Source organism: Salvelinus fontinalis, chromosome 7 (assembly GCF_029448725.1).
Source record: "Salvelinus fontinalis isolate EN_2023a chromosome 7, ASM2944872v1, whole genome shotgun sequence".
Lineage (NCBI taxonomy): Eukaryota > Metazoa > Chordata > Actinopteri > Salmoniformes > Salmonidae > Salvelinus > Salvelinus fontinalis.
This window is the reverse complement of record NC_074671.1, coordinates 63,952,452-63,965,685: the sequence shown is the minus strand read 5'-3', so window position 1 is coordinate 63,965,685 and position 13,234 is coordinate 63,952,452. Positions and strand designations below refer to the sequence as shown.

At 40.9% G+C, this 13,234-nt stretch overlaps 1 protein-coding gene across 1 annotated transcript in view; it reads right to left on the bottom strand.

The window, feature by feature from the left end:
- LOC129860165 (zinc finger protein 883-like) overlaps positions 1-13,234 on the bottom strand; it is a 57,739-nt gene that overhangs the window by 30,225 nt on the left and 14,280 nt on the right. The window lies entirely within an intron of this gene.

Sequence of the window (13,234 nt, the reverse complement as noted above, 5' to 3'; positions counted from 1 at the left end):
AACAACAAATCAATACAGGAAGTACATGAGGGAACACAAGTATATATGAATAATATACAATGGATAATTGGGCTAGGGGGTACAATATCACATTACACAAGGACCTTATTAAGGGACATACATACACTTATAATTCTAACAGCTTTTTTATTAGTAGAGTATTTAATTGTCTTAAAATACAGTTCAATTTCGTGTTTAAGGTAAGAAAATGTTTTTTTTATTTGTTAATATTGTTAATTTGTTAAAATTTGGCCAAAAGAATAACGAAATGAATCACATATAAATGTTTCAGCTTATTTCTATCATAGGTAAAGACTCCAAGCAGTACATCTCTCCACAATAGTGTAAGTTCTTCATAAATGTGTTCAATTATAAACCTACTGATGTCTTGCCACAGTTTTCTTACATGAATACAATGCCAAAAAAAGATGCAACACTGTTTCTGGGTGGTCATTACAAAAGGAGCAATTTGAGTTGATGTTTTCCTTAAACTTCTTCATATAGTGGTTGGCAGGATAATATTTATGAATAATATTGAAGGAAACGTTCTTACTTTTGTTAACAAGTAGGTATGTGTGTGGCAACATCCAAACTTTTTTCCAACAGATATTATCAATAAATCCATTCCAATAAGGCATGACATAAGGTATAGATACAACATCCTGCTGAAACAAGGTTCATATCGCTTTGTTGTTGAATGGACGAAAAGAGAAACAAATCTTTCCTACTGATGAGTCAACAGGGTCAATAGAAGGTCGGCTCTGAGGGTCAGGTCTTGACACGTTCCTGAATAATAAAGCAACACCTGAGGGAATGGCATCTAAAACAATTGCAAAATCTTTAGGTGTTACAGGGACCTTGTAAAGTGATAAAAATTCCTTATAACTGAGTAAAAGACCCTCTGCATTTACCAGTTGGCTCACCAATAGGATATTATTTCGGGAACCAATATTCCAAAAACAAATAAGTATTTTTATACAATATATCCTGATTATTCCATATATAATATCTTTGTGGAAAAAAATTGTGTTTATAAATTAAGGACCATGACAAGAATACCTGCCGATGAAAAGCAGAAAGTTTCACTGGAACTTTGTCAATATTATAATTGCAAACCAACATGAAAAGTAGAAAAGACATGATGAGGAATAACATTCCACATAGAAGTGGGTCTTCTTAGGAATTGTTTTATCCAATTCTTAAAAGTATTATTTAAGGTAGTAAAGTCCAGAAAATTCAGCCCACCATTCTCATAAGTGTTCATTACAACAGTTTTCCTAATGTAATGGGTACGGTTTCTCCACAGAAAGTTGAAAAGCATCTGGTGTATCTCCTTGCGTATTTTACTGTCAAGATATAAAGATAGAGCGCCATTTGTTAGTCTAGCCTTGGTTATTAGGACTCTACCTTTTAAAGATAAGTCCCTCTGTAGCCATTGATTTAGCTTCTTCTGGGGGTTTTTAATAAGAGGGTTAAAATTTTGTAAGCCTCTAGACTTCTGATCCTTTGTAATGGTTATGTCTAAATATGTAAGTTCTTCTTTTACTGGAATACCATAATATGAAGGTGTCACACAATCTTTGACAGCTATGAGTTCACATTTATTAATGTTAAGATATAGATCAGACGCTTTGGAAAAGGATTGTATCACATTGATCGATATGGGAATTTGCAGCACAGCAGCACCCGCTTCTCGTTGAGAAGAGTAAGAACGATACATGTTTTCACGTCAGTCTCCAAAAGTCTCCAATAACACCAGAAAAAAATGATAGATTTGTCGCTTTTTTGAAAATTTGTCGCTAGAGAGGTCTGAATACTCGCTAAATATAGCGACAAAGTTGCTAAATTGGCAACAGTGAACAGAGCAAACGCGACATCACAGACAGAACAATAAAACAGATATTTCATTGGATGTATAAATGTGAAGCATCCGGTTGGCGTTTCACACTCACTACCAGATACGGTAGTGAGAGGAAGCCCACTCGCCGGCAGTGGGAGAAGATGGAACGAGATGGATTTTGGCCGACATTCTGCAAATTCTCTCATCGATTAAACATTTTATCTCAATTCAGTTTTCTGTTCCCCAAACTAAAATCTGTTATGAACAGAGTGGGCCAAGTTTAGTAGACTTTACCCTTTCAAACGATTTTTGAAATGTCGTTGTTTAGGAATCCAAATGCAAATTGAGTTATTGCACACAAGCACTTCACCGATTAGGCGTTCTCTAAGGGAAATATTGAGAGGTTAGCTAGAACACGCCAATAGGATATCACTAGCACGTGCTTGGCTCTACCCACTATGACTCATTTGTTCCCATTGGAAACAACATGTGGTCTATCTTGGTTTACATAAACATCTTTGGAGATATTCTCTTCTTCTTTATGTGAATTTCCGTCAGACTAGACACTCTAGCGTATTGCTGCTTATCGCAGGTTGGAGTACGGATTGCACATTTAGGTCACATAAAAAAAATGAATAAAGGAGAATGGGAAAATCTTAATTTCCACCATCTAATCCTGCACCAATACACTATCCCTAAAAACTCACCACCCCATCCCACTACTTTGGCCCTAAACGATCATACACCAGGCCATCTGCCTTGGAGGATGGAACCACTTCCCTCAACTTCTTCTGCACTAAAATCTCTCACACCCAAATATGTATCTGCAACTACCACATCTATTTTATGTGATTTCCACTCCCATCAGTGCAGTGCAATTGATCACCATGACTATAAACGCAAGGAACCCGACCTTACTAAAACTCATCCTCAGAAAGACTACAAATTCCTGCAGGAAGCTCCTACAGGTAGTCTCTAGTCGACACTGTCAGCTACCGTTCACCACCGCGATCAGCAAGACCTCCTGGATCCAATCCATGAATGTACATCCCCTTTCTCTGTTTTAGCTACTCACTGGCTACACGTTAGCTAGCTAGTTAGCAGAGCAGTAGATCAAACATCATTGTTTTACTTAGCCTAGGTAATTGTTTGTACAGTATGTCAACGTTGGTGTCTATTTCAGACCTCATGGTATTTTTCAAGGATAAGCATAAGAGCATTGGAAGAGGAGAAGTCCACTAGAAGTCTGGCCATGTGGAGAAGTGCAGCTATAGTAAGTAACAATTCACCGGTTTGGTCAGGCCCAGCATGAGGGATAAAGATTATCCTGTGTCTGGTGAGTGTAGCTATTAAATGAAGTTTGAGCATCTTTGCAATACAATATGTTCTATACAGCTGTCAACATTCTACAAGGAAAGAGCCACTTAACTATATAATCATTAACCAGATTACCCCGGATACCGGACTTCGATGAGTGATACCTCAGTTCTAGAATGTTTCCATTGATGAGAATTAATCTAAATCTATTGACATTCAGAATTGATTTTGTTAAGACATCCAGCCTGTTTTGTAGTTTAATGACCAAACACAAATCTTCAAAAGGCACTGTATTTATTTATTCAGAGTGGTACATGCATTCACACAGTGTTGATCTATAGGATCCTTCCCACTGTATGATTAATATTAAGTGATAAAATCCCAAGTTATTAATTAAAAGGTCATGGAAAAACCACTTGTCCTGAAAATGACAGTTTATTAAATATTCTACAGCGGTAATGTCTTCAATCAAATCAAACTTTATTTAGATGGCACATTTCTTACAACGAATGCATTTCAAGGTGTTCCAAGTCATTCATTGAAAGGCATGTGGCACTTAACATCCTTCCTCTTGGCAGGTCTCTATAGGTGACCAGGGGATTCTCTCTACCACATGAGAATGCCTCCGTGGAGCTCATCAGTGGCGCCATGCAGCCTATTTTGGCGGTTCACAATATTGTCCGTACGGCTGGCACCCAACCAGGTGCAGTCAGTGGAGGAACTGTACCCGGCCAAAGACCACAACCCTCTGTCCCGAGAGCCCACAGAGGAGGATCATCAGAGGGTAAGGAACAGTCTCTGGGGCAGGTTCAGTGGAAGGAAATGTCTTCTTGAACCTGAGCCAGAACAACCGCTACCCTCCACGTCATCCCTGTCTGTACCGGACGTTGTAAAAACAAGGGCACCTGGGGCATGCAGGCGTCCTGGCTGGAGCAGGAGGCTAAACGGTAGGCAACAGTTGGACAGCACACCAACAGGCACACCATGAGGAGGGAGGTTGAAGGACAGCAATTATGGAGCTGTGGTTAGGATCAAGGTGTTACTTCGTCACTGCTAAGAACAGTCCTCAGATCAGTCGTTGGATGGGGTGTTGTCTGATAAGGAAGAGGAGGGCATCAAGGCATTCAAATGGCTACAGGGATGGATGTGGAGGAGTCAGGGTTTTGGGTCACAGGGTCTGGGTGCCTCACCAGATGGTCTGGTGGGCACCACAGCAGTGACTTTATGGTGCAGGGGACCTTACCATTGAAGAGGAAGGATTTCAACTTCACTGAAAATGTGAGTGTTCTATCATAAAGTGAGAACATTTAATTTCCCTGGCTGATATGGTTGCTATTTAGAAATACTAGAACAGTACATTAATAGATTACATTCACTGCTATAAAATCGGTCTCCAATTTAAATCGCATAGTTTACATAAACCCACCAAATCTCAGTGTGAAAAGGCTTTCCTTCGGTCTGTTTTGTCAACGAACTCAATGTATTCCAAACACTGGTGGTATTAGATGATCCTAATAAATGATGTAGCCTAGTAAACGATGCCCTCCTCTGGTATGTTCTATTGAACTCTCTGGGACTCGTTGTTTCCCTGCTTACTACGCAAAGATATTTCACTGATTAGGTAAAAGACTAAATTAACTTCAATGCACTGGTCTCAAATGTATTAGCATAACTATGCTACACAGAACTAAGGCTGACCCATTGTAAAATGAGAGGCTTTATTATATTAAAATGTGTCCCAGTCCAACGTGCCTAGCTCTGCCCACTGGGGCATGGCTTACGGAGCGCTCTCTGAAATAAATGCTCATGTCCCCTTATTCCGACTATGGAAGGCCAAGAGTTTCAAAAGGCTATATAAATAAATTTGATTTGATTTGATCGCAGCAGGCCGGAAGTCAAACTCACAGAAATGAAGATGGGAGGGGCTACAATGTGGTACTTTCAGACGCATGAAAAGTAACCGTTACTACACAGGTGTTCAAAACGTGTGTAGTGGCACCATTTCGTGCGTCCGAAAGTATAATATTCAAACGTTCTAATCACCTGTAAATGCACACTGAACAGGTGTAATGAACGCGTGTAAAAATGCCCATAACAAGAGTTTTAACGCGCCAACCCAGACAGGAAGACCACGTCAGTGACTCAACCCACTCAAGTGACGCACCCCTCCTAGGGATGGCATGAAAGAGCACCAGTAAGCCAGTGACTCAGCCCCTGTAAAAGGGTTAGAGGCAGAGAATCCCAGTGGAGAGAAGGGAACCGGTCAGGCAGAGACAGCAAGGACGGTTCGTTGCTCCAGTGCCTTTCCGTTCGCCTTCACACTCCTGGGCCAGACTACACTCAATCATAGGACCTACTGAAGAGATGAGTCTTCAATAAAGACTTAAAGGTTGAGACCGAGTCTGCGTCTCTCACATGGGTAGGCAGACCATTCCATAAAAATGGAGCTCTATAGGAGAAAGCCCTGCCTCCAGCTGTTTGCTTAGAAATTCTAGGGACAATTAGGAGGCCTGCGTCTTGTGACCATAGCGTACGTGTAGGTATGTACGGCAGGACCAAATCGGAAAGATATGTAGGGGTAAGCCCATGTAATGCTTTGTAGGTTAGAAGTAAAACCTTGAAATCAACCCTGGCCTTAACAGGAAGCTAGTGTAGGGAGGCTAGCACTGGAGTAATATGATCACATTGTTTGGTTCTAGTCAGGATTCTAGCAGCCGTTTTTAGCACTAACTGAAGTTTATTTAGTGCTTTATCCAGGTAGCCGGAAAGTAGAGCATTGCAGTAGTCTAACCTAGAAGTAACAAAAGCATGGATTCATTTTTCTGCATCATTTTTGGACAGAAAATGTCAAATTTTTGCAATGTTACGTAAATGGAAAAAAGCTGTCCTTGAAACAGTCTTGATATTTCGTCAAAAGAGAGATCAGGGTCCAGAGTAACGCCGAGGTCCTTCACGGTTTTATTGAGACGACTGTACAACCATCAAGATTAATTGTCAGATTCAACAGAAGATCTTTTTGTTTCTTGGGACCTAGAACAAGCATCTCTGTTTTGTCCGAGTTTAAAAGTAGAAAGTTTTCAGCCATCCACTTCCTTATGTCTGAAACACAGGCTTCTAGCGAGGGCAATTTTGGGGCTGCACCATGTTTCATTGAAATGTACAGCTGTGTGTCATCCGCATAGCAGTGAAAGTTAACGTTATGTTTTCGAATGACATCCCCAAGAGGTAAAATATATAGTGAAAACAATAGTGGTCCTAAAACGGAACCTTGAAGAACACCGAAATTTACAGTTGATTTGTCAGAGGACAAACCATTCACAGAGACAAACTGATATTTTTCCGACAGATAAGATCTAAACCAGGCCAGAACTTGTCCGTGTTGGCCAATTTGGGTTTCCAAAAGAATGTGGTGATCAATGGTATCAAAGCAGCACTAAGGTCTAGGAGCACGAGGACAGATGCAGAGCCCCGGTCTGACGCCATTAAAAGTGCAGTCTCAGTGCTATGATGGGGTCTAAAACCAGACTGAAGCATTTCATATACATTGTTTGTCTTCAGGAAGGCAGTGAGTTGCTGCGCAACAGCTTTTTCTAACATCTTTGAGAGGAATGGAAGATTCGATATAGGCTGATAGTTTTTTATATTTTCTGGGTCAAGGTTTGGTTTTATTACTGCTACTTTTAGTGAGTTTGGTACACATCTGGTGGATAGAGAGACGTTTATTATGTTCAACATAGTAGGGCCAATCACAAGAAGCAGCTATTTCAGTAGTTTAGTTGGAATAGGGTCCGGTATGCAGCTTGAAGGTTTAGAGGCCATGATTATTTTCATCATTGTGTCAAGAGATATAGTACAAAAACACTTGAGTGTCTCCCTTGATCCTAGGTCCTGGCAGAGTTGTGCAGACTCAGGACAACAGAGCTTAGGAGGAATACGCAGATTTAAAGAGGAGTCCATAATTTGCTTTTCCTAGAAGATGTTCATGAATTTATTACTGCTGAAGTGAAACCATCCTCTCTTGGGGAATGCTGCTTTTTAGTTAGCTTTGCGACAGTATCAAAAATAAATTTCGGATTGTTCTTATTTTCCTCAATTAAGTTGTAAAAATAGGATGATCAAGCAGCAGTGAGGGCTCTTCGATAGTGCACGGTACTGTCTTTCCAAGCTAGTCGGAAGACTTCCAGTTTGGTGTGGCGCCATTTCAGTTCCAATTTTCTGGAAGCTTGCTTCAGAGCTCGGGTATTTTCTGTATATCAGGGAGCTAGTTTCTTATGACAAATGTTTTTTGCTTTTTGGGGTGCAACTGCATCTAGGGTATTGCGCAAGGTTAAATTGAGTTCCTCAGTTAGGTTAGGACAAAAACTGATTTTTGTCCTCTGACATCCTTGGATAGGCAGAGGGAGTCTGGAAGGGCATCAAGGAATCTTTGTGTTGTCTGAGAATTTATAGCACAACTTTTGATGCTTCTTGGTTGGGGTCTGAGCAGATTATTTGTTGCGATTACAAACGTAATAAAATGGTGGTCCGATAGTCCAGGATTATGAAGAAAAACATTAAGATCCACAACATTTATTCCATGGGACAAAACTAGGTCCAGAGTATGACTGGGGCAGTGGGTAGGTCCGGAGACATGTTGGACAAAACCCACTGAGTCGATGATGGCTCCAAAAGCCTTTTGGAGTGAGTCTGTGGACTTTTCCATGTGAATATTAAAGTCACCAAAAATTATAAGATTATCTGCTATGACTACAAGGTCTGATAGGAATTCAGGGAACTCAGTGAGGAACGCTGTATATGGCCCAGGAGGCCTGTAAACAGTAGCTATAAAAGTGATTGAGTAGGCTGCAAGATTTCATGACTAGAAGCTCAAAAGACGAAAACGTCGTTTTTTGGGGAGAAATTGAAATTTGCTATCGTAAATGTTAGCAACACCTCCGCCTTTGCGGGATGCGCGGGGGATATGGTCACTAGTGTAACCAGGAGGTGAGGCCTCCTTTAACACAGTAAATTCATCAGGCTTAAACCATGTTTCAGTCAGGCCAATCACATCAAGATTATGATCCGTTTTTAGTTCATTGACTATAACTGCCTTGGAAGTGAGGGATCTAACATTAAAGTAGCCCTATTTTGCGATGTGAGGTATCACAATCTATTTCAATAATGGCAGGAATGTAGGAGGTCTTTATTCCAGTGAGATTGCTAAAGCGAACCCCGCTATGTTTAGTTTTGCCCAACCTAGGTCGAGGCACAGACACGGTCTCAATGGGGATAGCTGAGCTGACTACACTGACTGTGTTAGTGGCAGACTCCACTAAGCTGGCAGCCTGCTGCCTGGCCTGCACCCTATTTCATTGTGAAGCTACGGAGTTAGAGCCCTGTCTATGATCGTAGATAAGATGAGAGCACCCCTCCAGCTAGGATGGAGTCCGTCACTCCTCAACAGGCCAGGCTTGGTCCTGTTTGTGGGTGAGTCCCAGAAAAAGGGCCAATTATCTACAAATTCTATATTTTGGGAGGGGCAGAAAACAGTTTTTAACCAGCGATTGAGTTGTGAGACTGCTGTAGAGCTCATCACTCCCCCTAACTGGGAGGGGGCCAGAGACAATTACTCGATGCCGACATCTTTCTAGCTGATTTACACGCTGAAGCTATGTTGCGCTTGGTGACCTCTGACTGTTTCATCCTAACATCGTTGGTGCCGACGTGGATAACAATATCCCTATACTCTCTACACTCGCCAGTTTTAGCTTCAGCCAGCACCATCTTCAGATTAGCCTTAACGTCTGTAGCCCTGCCCCCCGGTAAACAATGTATGATCGATGGATGATTCGTTTTAAGTCTAATACTGCGGGTAATGGAGTCGCCAATGACTAGGGTTTTCAATTTGCCAGAGCTAATGGTGGGTGGCTTCGGCGTCTCAGACCCCGTAACGGGAGGAGTAGAGACCAGAGAAGGCTCGGCCTCTGACTCCGACTCGCTGCTTAATGAGAACCGGTTGAAAGTTTCTGTCGGTTGAATGAGCGACACCGGTTGAGCATTCCTACAGCATTTCCCTCCAGAAGCCATGAGAAAGTTGTCCGGCTGCGGGGACCGTGCGAGGGGATTTAGACTACTATATGTACTTACTGGTGGCACACACGCTGTTTCATCCTTTCCTACACTGAGATGAATCGCTTACTCAGGGAGGGAGGAGATGTTTCTAAATATGGATCAAATTGTTAAAATTAGTGAATTAACGTTAGCTTTGCAGAATGTAAACGCTACAGCAAGGCGTTGGTGAGAAAAATGGAGGAAGAAATTAAAACGACTTTTCCACATAGCTATGTAGTTGTAATGCTGACGCTGGCTAGCTAGCTTATTTTCATTGAAATAGCATGGCTAGTTAGCTAGCTAGCAATAGTCTTCTGTCCAACCTGTAACTAATGGTTGTTACGTTGTGGAACAGAACAATAGTTCTTTGTACTTGTCATTTGGTTGAGACTAGTATTAGTTTAGAAAATAATTGTTTACTTTGTATTTGTTGTGTAATTGGTTAGCTTTGCTAGTTAGCAAGCGGAGATGTATTTGCTCAAGTTGGCTAACTTAGCTATTAGCTAATGTTTTAGGAGAACAGGCTCGCTCCCTGCAGAATCTAAACAATAGAGAATGGGGAATAAGATCTGTCTGTTGCAGTGCCCAGACGAGGTGAGAGGAAACTGCTACAGAGATAAAAGATCTCTATCTTTAGATATATTTCAAGGTTGAACCAATGCAGTAGGTATTTTATTGGCTTGCTAAATGAGCTGCTTTTCCTGATAATGTCTATCTGATAAAGCTACACTCTTAGAAAAGGTGCTATCTAGAACATTAAGTTATTCAGCTGTCCCCATAGGATAACTTTTTTGAAGAACCCTCTTGGGTTCCAGGTAGAACCCTCTGTGGAAAGGGGGTTCTACATGGATCCCAAACGGGTTCTACCTGGAACCAACTAGTTATACTATGGGCACAGCTGAAGAACCCTTTTGGAACCCATTTTTTTTAAAGAGTGTATCTAGTTGTTGTTCTAATGCAATGTCCATGTTACAGCCACAACATGATCATTTAGTCTAGAGCATCTGAAGACTAGCATCTGAAGACCAGCATCTGAAGACTAGCATCTGAAGACTAGCATCTGAAGACTAGCATCTGAAGACTAGCATCTGAAGACTAGCATCTGAAGACTAGCATCTGAAGACTAGCATCTGAAGACCAGCATCTGAAGACTAGCATCTGAAGACTAGCATCTGAAGACTAGCATCTGAAGACTAGCATCTGAAGACTAGCATCTGAAGACCAGCATCTGAAGACCAGCATCTGAAGACCAGCATCTGAAGACTAGCATCTGAAGACTAGCATCTGAAGACTAGCATCTGAAGACTAGCATCTGAAGACTAGCATCTGAAGACTAGCATCTGAAGACCAGCATCTGAAGACTAGCATCTGAAGACTAGCATCTGAAGACTAGCATCTGAAGACTAGCATCTGAAGACCAGCATCTGAAGACTAGCATCTGAAGACCAGCATCTGAAGACCAGCATCTGAAGACTAGCATCTGAAGACTAGCGAGGAGGAGAAAAGCCTGCTTTGGATGAGCAAGGAAGAACAATAACTAGCTATATCAGATAAACATGTTCACGAAAAGCAGGGAGAGAGCAAGCTAGTAGTAGTAACATTATTTGAAACCTCACATGCGCATGTATCTGTGTTATATTTAAGCAATAAGGCACCTCAGGGGTTTGTGGTATATCGACAATATACCACGGATTGGGGCTGTTCTTCTGCATGATGCAACAGAGTGCCTGGATACAGCCCATAGCCGTGGTATATTGGCCATATACCACAAAAACCAGAGGAGCCTTATTGCTATTAAAAACTGGTTACCAACGTAATAATCAAGTAATATTGACTCATACACCATGGCTTGCTATTTGTCTCATGTTGTACCGATCATCAACATGAACAAGACTGAATTCTGTTGAATTGTCAACTGGTCTAAATTCCTGTTAGGAAGATGTTGCTGTTCAGAATGACATGTTTATAATGATGTTCACAGGAATCTCCAAATGCTATGTTGAACGAGCACCACGAATGAAGGAGCGGGAAGAAAACAGACTGCTTCTTTCTACCAACTTCACCAAGTCATACAATGTTTGCGTCAGGAAATATTGTTACATCAAATAAATACAGAATTATTTTAGTTTATTCTGTTTTTTTTATGCTGGATGTAATTTAGCAGGTCTATAGTATAATGTATTGTTTTGAAATGTTTATTAAATATCTATTCAGTCAAATTATTTTATGTTTGCTAAAATAATGGTTTTGTACTGTTACTTTTTACATACTGAAAGTCTCATTAGTTTTGAGCTAGACTATGATCGGGGAAATGTCTACTGCCCTTTTTTAAAATGTTTATGAATGAAATTAGCACCGTTTGTAATAGTTTGTTGCTACTGTCTGGTGAGGAAGTGGGCAATATGGAATTAATGAGAAATCAGAACTTGGACAACGTCAGGGAATAAGTATACACTGAACAAAAATATAAATGCAACATGTAAAGTGTTGTTCTCATGTTTCATGAGCTGAAATAAAAGATCCCAGATATTTTCCATATGCACAAGAAGCTTATTTATCTCAAATGTTGTGCACCCTGGTCCTTTCTCCGCTGCATCGGTAACAGTTTATAAAACATTGGAATTCAGCCTTTGCGGTTTGGAAAGTATAGTGACTGCTATTGCTTTAATTTATTCATCAAACAAATGGGGTTATGGAAAAGTAGGTGCTTAGCTTAATACTTCAGACAAGGACAAATTAACTGAAAATAAAAAATACCTTTGTGCAATACATAAATGCTTAAAATAAAAAAATCATAAAATGTGACGTTAGCTACCAAATAAGTTTTCGGCAATTATACAAAAACGCCATTCCTTACCCAACAGGCTGAACAGGTGTAATGAACGCATGTAAAAATGGCCATAAGTGTTCAAATCGCCTGTAAACAGACACTGCACCGTTTTTTTTTAAATCACGTGTACAAAAAAAAAGACATTTGACACTTGAAACAAGCAAGTGAAAAATGACGTGTTCCGGTAAAACGATTTGAAACTCTTGGCCTTCAATATCTGACAACTCGAGTTCTCACGCCTGTGGTTCGAAAACATGGCATCATAGTTCTGTCAAGCCGCTTTGCTGACAACTAACCATCTCGCGACCCGGGTATTCAGCCAATCAGCAGCTGCCGCTGCAGTTGAGAGTAACTTTGGGCAAAACAAAAGATTAAAGTGCCTTTCCACGGGGTATGATAGTAGGTGCCAGGCACAACCAGCCAACTTGACAATAATAGGAAGCATAGGAGTCAACATGGGCCAGCATCCCTGTGGAACACTTTCGACACCTTGTAAAGTCCATGTCCCTACAAATTGAGGCTGCTCTGAGGGCAAAAAAGGTGCAACTGAATATTAGGGTGTTATTAATATGAAATACCTGTTATGCTGATGCCATAACAAACACTACCATGGATACCTGCTATGCTCATGAGAAAACGTTATAATCATTACCATAGCCACAGGAAGTAGAGGTGCTGGGTGCCAGTCACAATAAGGACCCAGTGACTGAGGTTTGGATGAGAGAGGTAGGCTGGGTTTGTCCTCACTGTCAACCTGGAAACTCTGGGTAGGATCCCAGTTCTAAATAGAAGTCTGAGATAAACCTCCTGGTCCTCCCCTGTGCATGCCACACCCCCTCGCATTGTTACTGTGTGTATGAACACATTTTGAATAATGGCTTCCTAAAATGGTGTGGTGCTTACTAACACAATAGGAAAGGTTGTGGTAGATGTGGGCCGTCACAGGAGAGTTCTCAGCTCTTCCACTCTGGAAGCTTCCTCTCTGATTCCATTCGCCAATATTAAAAGGTCATACTTGAATTGTGGTAGTAATATTGTCCCTGGACTTTGACACCATAGAAAACACATTATAATTATACATTGACAAAATAAAATGTTATTCTATTTAAATATGAAAAACATGTCCTTTATACTGCAAAACATTATTTGTATGTTTT